General features: G+C 46.4%; 1 pseudogene; it reads left to right on the top strand.

Moving 5' to 3' along the window:
• Window positions 1–944: 944 nt before the first annotated feature.
• On the top strand, window positions 945–8512 carry LOC124708722 (annotated as a pseudogene).

Here is an 8512-nt window from a genome sequence, read left to right as displayed (position 1 = left end):
GTTCCTTTGGTTTTGCCTTCGCCGCACTTTTTTGTTACTGTCCCTTCGTCCCGCCCTCCTGGTATTATTCTTTGATTCTTTGGTCTTTCATTTTGTTTGTCATTTTTGTTTCTTAGGGTTTGGTGTTTGTTGTAGGGGATCCTTTTTTCCCGTATTTGTCCGTAGAGATGGCGCATGAGAACCGAAGGCGGCGTCGTGTTCGGAGGAGGCCTTATCTTTTTGGTGAATTCTATGTTTTTCCTGTTTCCTTTTTCGTTTTGTTTTGGATTTGGCTGCTAAGCGTGCATTGTATATGGATTTTAGGTGTCCGGCCTCCCGTTTTGAAAACTGGTCGCCCAGTTAGAATGTCTCGAAAACTGGTCGCCCAGTTAGAATGTCTCGAGATTATATTGCCTTTTTGAAAGGTTTGTTTGTCACTAATTGTTTTTGGTTTCTTTTATTTTGGGATGCTTTCTATTTCGTGCCTGCTTTACTGTGTTCGTTGTTTTTTTTGCAGCTTCTTTTCGTGGTAGGTTGTATCTCGGTAGCCCTGAATATACATGTACTTATTGCAAGGCTTTTTTTTTTGGTATAATGAGCGGGCTACTCAGTTGAGTAAGTTCCATAAAAGGAAGATGTTTACTAATCGTTGCTGCAAGAGTGGTAGGGTATGGTTGGAACCGTATAGGCAGTGGCCGGCTCCTCTTGATCGGTTGATTGGGTTTGGTGATGGAGCTGGGTCGTCTCAGTTCATGCGGTTGATCAGGTCTTACAATAGCATGTTTGCCTTTTCTTCTCTGGGGGTGAAGGTTGATGATAGTATAAATACGGGGCGGGGTCCTTATGTTTTTCGTATTAATGTCCTTCCTTCGCATCGTATTGGTTCTCTGGTTCCCGCGCCTGATAAATCGCCGAAGTTTGCTCAGCTGTATATTTATGATACCGATAATGAGATTGACTATCGAATGGCTGTATTTGATGGTGAGGGTGCAAGTGGGGTTGAGGGGGGTAGTGGTGCGGCTCCTGATCGGGACATTGTTGTTGATCGGGACATTGTTGTTTCTCTTACTGCTATGCTTGATAGTTGTAATGCGTTGGCCAGACAGTTTAGAATGATCCGCGTTTCTCGGGAACGGGTTGAGCTTGCTGGTGCGCCGTTTAGGCTTCGAATTGTTGGTTCATCTTCGGATGATCCGAGGGTTTATAGTCCTCCTACCGCTCCTGAGTTAGCGGCTCTTATCGTGGGTGATCTTGATGCTGATAGGTGTAAGTTTGATATTGTCGTTGAGCTGGAGGATGGTCGGTTGAAGCGGATATCTCCTTTGCATCCTGCTTTGATGTCTCTCCAATATCCTCTGCTTTTTTCCTTATGGCGACAAGGGTTTTCATTTGGGTATTAGTTATATGGGGCCTGAAGACGCTTCGGCAGGGGGCAGGTCAGAAGTTAGTATGCTGGAATACTATGCTTACCGATGTTGTTATAGGAAGGGTCAGGCAAATCCGTATCTTTGTTGTGGACGGCTTTCTCAGCAGGCATGTGTTGATGCTTTTGCATGTGTTGAATCGAATAGGCTTTCTTTTATCCTTAAAAATCAGGACAAGTTGCGTAGTGAGACATACCAGGGGATTACTGATGTTGTGGGACAGGGGTCGGCCAGTGGCAGGAGTGTTGGTGTTAAGGTTGTTTTGCCTTCTGGTTTCGTTGGTTCTAAGCGGTACATGGCACAAAATTATCAGGATGCGATGGCTATTTGCCGTTCTTATGGCGCTCCTGATTTATTTGTGACCTTTACCTGTAATCCTAAATGGGATGAGGTTGCGGATGCTCTTAGGTCTGAGCCTGGTCAGAAGCCGGCAGACAGACCGGATATTGTTTCCAGAGTCTTTAAGATGAAGCTTGATCAGCTGCATGGTGAGGTGAAGAATGGAACGGCGTTCGGGAAAACGCGTGCAGGTGTTTTTTTTTTGGTGTCTTCCATTGTTTTTTTAATTTTTATATAATGGTCTTTGCTGATTGGTTTCGTTTGGTATTTGTTGCAGTTCTGTATACCGTTGAGTTCCAGAAAAGGTGTTTGCCTCATGCTCACATATTGGTTTGGTTGGATCGTCAGCAGCAGCGGAGTGATGAGATTATTGGAGAGGCTTCAGCACAGCTTATCGATGGCATTGTGTCAGCTGAGTTTCCTGATGTGTTGGAAGATCCTCTAGCATATGCTTTGGTCGATGAGTTTATGGTGCATGGTCCTTGTGGTAGGATGAACGGGAAATGTCCGTGTATGAAAGATGGTGCTTGCTCGAAGAGGTTTCCGAAGTCTTTTTGTGAGGAGACACATGAGGCACGGAACGCCTGGCAGCCGGCGCAGCGAAGCGCGCTGCCCATCTAGTGGGTCATTATTATTCTCGAGAACACCCTAGTGATCATTGATCGGAGATATATCTCGATCATGTCTGTGTTGTTCTCGAACCGTAGGGCCACACACTTAAGGGTTCATCGAAAATAAAGATAATTTTGGATTCATCAGAAATATTGAAGGAAATCCAGAAAGGGTTCCAGAAGTATCCCAAAGATGTTCGGAGTGGTTCAGGAGGTGTCTCGGATGATCGACAATTAATTAATATGTTACTGAAATGAATTAATATATTAAAATATCATTTATTTAATTAAAAAGGCTCTGTACACCTAAATGGGCTCCTCCCGGAAGGGGAGCCCATTAGGGAAGGGTGGCCGGCCATCCCATGGGCCAGGGGGTAGGTCGGGGGGGGGGGGTGGGGGCAAGAGGGGCTGGCACACCACCACCACCTCCCCTTTTGTCCCACGTTTCCAACCCTAGCCCCTAGTCCCCCTTGCCCCTATGTATATTGGCCAGGTGGAGGGAAGAAAATACACAATAAACATAGAGACATCTCTCTCTAGTTTTTCTCTCCACGCGATCGGAATCCAGAAGATCTACTTCCGCAACTTCGCTCGATCGGAGCCGGGAGCGTCGTTGAGCACCATACGTGTGAGAAACCATGAGGTGCTTCCACTTACGTCACTCGACGTCGTGAGAGAGGACTTCTAGTCGACCCTGAGGTCGGCGACAAGTACGACTACATCATCCTACCACAAGGGTATGCCTCCGAAACCTTCTCCATTATAGCATTACTCTTAGATAGATATGGGAAATCGGGATACGCTAGCTAGAATTTTTTGTTTTCTACTTTGAACCATTACATATTATTCAATGAAAACCACATGTCAACTTCTCAAGGTATTCTTCTTTATTGGATACCACTATTTATATTCAAATTCATCACTTTGACTACTGAGATAGATGCACAATTTTTTCTTGCTATCAAGTTTGGATCTCTCGTCCCTCAGGACGTGCACAAATGCTCTGCACTCAAAGACCTTCAAGTTCTTGTATGACACATCCTTCCCTGATCAAACTCTGTAAGGAATATTACATACAAGAGGAACTGAGGGGAACATGTTTAGTACATACATAACATGATTTAATGCTTCAGCCCAAAAAGAATTGGGTAACTCTGTTTCAACTGGTTTAATGAACATCGCCACAACATCGGCATAGATCGACAGCCGGTGCTTGATTCCCCATCTTGATAAACCCTGAAAGATATTGGCCTTCTCCGCTTTACAAATGACTGCGTTAAGCACATTGATGACTCGAGCCTAAGCAAACCCATCGTCAGCTGCCTCCTTTTTAGCTCATTCTTGTCCATCTTGTGTTGCTATTTCAATTTTGCAGAATTTTGTTTATCAGGACTTTGTGATCAACGCCGTATCATGCAACTGAGCTGAATGAAATTTGGTGCCTCTCTTTGTCAAGAAGAAAGGGTTTTTGATATAAATCTGTAGTTATTTAGTCGTTTCCAAAAGTGTAGCATCTCCATCGTAGTTAATTAAGGTTACTCATTGACCACGTTTTTCATGTAAATCTGTGCGTTGGTAGTCTTGATTAGCAGTTGGAAAGCATTGACATATGAACGATGCTGCCTGTTTGGCGGCCGGAATTTGCTAGCCTTGGTGTTAGTGCGCACTATATACTATTAGGATGCTTTTACATTTTACATATACTCCCTATATATGTGTGTGCTTCTAGGATAGGATCAATCGATCGCTCCATGCCATGGAGCACATGACCATCCCGCTCTCGGCCATAGCCATAGCGGCACTGATCTCAGCCACCGGCGGGTCAGCAGCTCCGGCCATGATAGGGCTGCCGGACTGTCAAACCGCCTGCGGTAGCATGAGTGTGCCGTACCCATTCGGCATGGGACCTTCCAGGTGCTACTGGCCAGGCTTTAACCTCACCTGCGACCGCACAAGCAACCCACCGCGGCTGCTCCTTGGCGACGGCACCATCCAAGTCGTCGAAGACATCACCCCAGGGTGGCCCGAAGTGACCGTCGTCATGCACACCGGCTCCGGCAACGGCACACTGGGGAGCCTCGACGACGATGGGCCCTACACGTTGTCAAACGAGAACGAGCTCATCTTGACGGGGTGCAACGTGCAGGCGACGCTGAAGATCAACGGCGGCGTCCCCGTCAGCAGCTGCGCCGCCTTCTGCGACTACAGCAAAGGGCCCCTGGAGTACCTGCCGTCGAGGCTGGACAGCAGCGTGCTGTGCTCCGGCATAGGCTGCTGCCAGGCGCCTATCGTCGTCAACCGCGAGGTGGCTGCCGCTGCCGGCGGAAACAAGCTTGTCCGGATCGCCTCCTACGACGTGGAAGTAGCGTCCTTCGGTTGGAACCACAGCGCGGACAGGGAGTGGCCCACGCGCTTGTTCATCGCCAAGCGAGGGTGGTTCGAGCAGAGCCGGTGGGTCCTCAACGACCGACCGGAAAAGTTAGCACACCGGCGCCCCCCGTCAATGGATGTTCCGGTAAGCCTCGACTGGGAGATCGTCGTCCTTGGCCATGGCAACACTACGATAGAAGATTCCCGGGAGTGCCCCGGGGACACCGCCCGCGGCGTCTGCAAGAGCAACCATAGCCACTGCCGTAAGGGTTCAAGAGGAGGCTATACGTGCTACTGCCGGGAAGGTTACCACGGCAATCCCTACATCGCCGACGGATGCCAAGGTTAGCAAACACTAGCTCTTTTTTTTTAGGGAAGCTCCCTCTAGCTATTGCTTAATAGCTGTCGTTTAAACGAAGGTAATGGATTGAAGCCATCGCTAATCCTCAATGGATTGAGAATTAAAATGGATTGAGAATTAAGTTAGAGTTTAGTCACGTTCTACTTCACTGAATTTGCAAATGGAGTTGCAACTAAAGAAGAAGTTCAGTTGCAAGAATTAGATGCACCCTAAAGTCAAACGTTCAATACTTCAGCTAGGATTAAAGCTCTGGTTAATTAGATATTCGGAAATCATATATGTATTCATTCAAAGAGGAGTTTTCTTTCAAAAATGGCGAAACTATATATGGTCTTCTTATCTACTGAAATATTGTTCAATTTTTTGGTCAAAAGCTGTGTCCAAAGAACATTACATGTCCAAACAGCACTAAGTTTCCACAGCAAAGCACTTGGTTGAGCTTTCTAATAAAAAAGTTGGGTCGTCCAGCCTTTCCTCTAGAAAAATAAAAAAACCAGAGAAGACTTGGTTTGATTGCTGGTGCAGTCCCTAAATCTGATTTGACGAAGTCACGCATTTTGAAGGTAGCTTCTCTTCGCTTATTGTGCAGATATCAACGAGTGTGAGCAGTCAGAACACCTAAACTGCCACGGTATATGCACTAATACGGAGGGGTCATTTGAGTGTCGTTGCCCGCCAGGCACCCGTGGCAACCACGCCCTGCCCGGTGGCTGCGTCAGTTCCGTCGCAGGTGAGAAACATCACAACTTTATTTATTTTGAGGAATTATTAGTAAGGGCTCTGCTTTAAACTTGATATAATATTCTTCTTAAATTATGATATTTGCTTTCCTAAAAAAAAGAACAGAAAAGTATGATAGTACTGTCACCTGACTATTAGGTACATAAGCTTGATTGCGTGTATTGTCAAGTACACAATCTATTTTCTACATATGTGATGCTACATGTTTCAAAAACAATAGGACTATATTAAATCCTCCTTGGTTTTACAAAATATATCAATATGTGTTATGATATTTGACGAATTATGGTGCACATCTACTGCTTTTTTTTTCTGAAAAATTGTGGTTTTATTTTTTATTTTTGGTTTCCACAAGCCTATCTATTTTAGCTCCGATGAATAATGACGATGTTGTCACTCTCTTCGCCAGCTAACTGTGACACGATCTGTGGGGATATGGTAGTGCCGTACCCATTCGGTATAGGCCCGCCGCAGTGTTACCTGCCAGGGTTCAACCTCACTTGCGACACAAGCCACGACCCCCCACGGTTGCTTCTCGGTGATGATGGCAGCCTTCGAGTCGTGGAGATCTCCCTCCGGAACAACACAGTGCGTGTCACCGGCATGGCCGGCGTCCTTACAATTACCGGAAGAATAATTGCTGCTTCGAACGATTTCAGTAGTATCTTCAGGGCACGCGAAGAGGCACCCTACTCGTTGTCCACCCGCAACGAGCTCACCCTCACAGGGTGCAATGTGCAAGCAATGCTACTTGGGGATGGCAACCCGGCCACCATCAGCGGATGTGCTGCCCTCTGCTCCTTCAATGACACCGGCGTGCTAACCGATGAAGACGAGCCTTGTCACGGTATCGGCTGCTGCCAGGCACGCATCTCCATGTCCAAGGATGGCATGCCCAAGGAGTTATCCTTGCAATGGTTCGACCAGAACAGCTACCAGAACCTGGTATCCACGGCCCCGTACATGTTAATCGCAGAGGAAGGGTGGTTCAATAAGCGGCGCTTCATCGAGGAACTAGGTCGGAAGACTCATCAGAACCTGGAGGTTCCCATTGTTCTGCATTGGGAGGTCTTGCAGCCTGGCTCATCGCGTCCCTCAGCTACGCTGAGATCGCGGAACCAAATTTGTCCTCAGGAGGTGGCCAACAACATCTGCAAGAGCAAGCACAGCCACTGCAAACCGGGGAACAGAGGCTACTCTTGTGAATGTGACGAAGGCTACCACGGCAACCCCTACCTCGTCAGGGGCGGGTGTTCAGGTACAAACAGGAGCCTATATATCTCCTATATATGCATATATGCGCACTTCAGAATGTATATAACCCTTGTTTCTCTATCTTGCAATTAACTGAATTTTTATTCTTACTTCCAGGTGGTAGCAACAAGTTCTTTAAAGGTCAGTAACGCTGCAACTTTTAATTCACTACCTATAGTACTAGCCAGTGTGTTCTTATTAGGTCTGGACTTGACTTTTTCTTCCAGGTCTAAGTTCCATAATCGGTGTTGCCTGTGGGGCGAGTCTCGTCCTTTTGGTTCTCGCAGCAATCTATGTTTCCAGAAAAGTAAAACACCGGACAGCACAAATGTTAAAACGGAAATTCTTCGAGCAGAATCGTGGGCAACTTCTGGAACAGTTGGTATCTCAAAGAGCAAGCATAACGGAGAAGATGATCCTCACCCTTGATGAGCTTGCAAAGGCGACAAATAACTTTGACAAATCTCGGGAACTTGGTGGTGGTGGGCATGGTACGGTGTACAAAGGGATTTTGTCAGACCTCCATGTCGTAGCCATCAAGAAACCAAAGAAGGTGCTTCAGAAGGAAATTGACGAGTTCATTAATGAAGTTGCTATTCTATCTCAAATAAACCATAGAAATGTGGTAAGACTCTATGGTTGTTGCCTTGAAACCGAAGTCCCGATGTTGGTCTACGAGTTCATATCCAACGGAACCCTTCACGATCATTTGCATGTTGAAGGGCGGGGCTCATTATCATGGGATGATAGGCTCAGAATAGCAATTGAAACAGCAAAATCTCTAGCCTATCTTCACTCAACTGCTTCAATACCTATCATCCATAGAGATGTCAAGTCTGCTAACATACTCTTGGATGATACTTTAACAGCAAAGGTAGCGGATTTTGGGTCCTCAAGGCATGTTCCCATGGATCAGTCAGGGGTAACAACGAGGGCCCAAGGTACAAGAGGGTATTGGGACCATGTACTTCTACACGGGACGTCTCACGGAGAAAAGCGACGTTTACAGCTTTGGAGTCGTCCTTGTGGAATTGCTAACCCGGAAGAAACCCTTTTCATATATTTCTTCGGATGGTGAGGGTCTTGTTGTACATTTTGTTACCCTGTTTGCAGAAGCCAATTTGTTCCAAATAATAGATCAACAAGTTATAGAGGATGGAGGAAAAGAGGTCGAGAAAGTGGCCACAATTGCAGTAGCTTGCCTAAACATAAGAGGCGAGGATCGTCCGACCATGAGACAAGTGGAGCTGACACTAGAAGAGGTGCGTGCAACCAACGAGCATATTTTTGATAAAATGTCAACCAAGAAGGTCGAGGAGCATTATGTTGCAATAAACTGCCCATCAACTAAGTTCAGAATAAACCACAAGGGATCAACCAGACAATATAGTATGGAAGAAGAGTTCATTGCATCTGGAAGTTATCCTCGATAG

This window comes from Lolium rigidum, chromosome 1, assembly GCF_022539505.1.
Source record: "Lolium rigidum isolate FL_2022 chromosome 1, APGP_CSIRO_Lrig_0.1, whole genome shotgun sequence".
In the NCBI taxonomy this organism is placed as follows: Eukaryota; Viridiplantae; Streptophyta; class Magnoliopsida; order Poales; family Poaceae; genus Lolium; species Lolium rigidum.
This window is presented reverse-complemented; position numbering and strand designations above follow the sequence as displayed.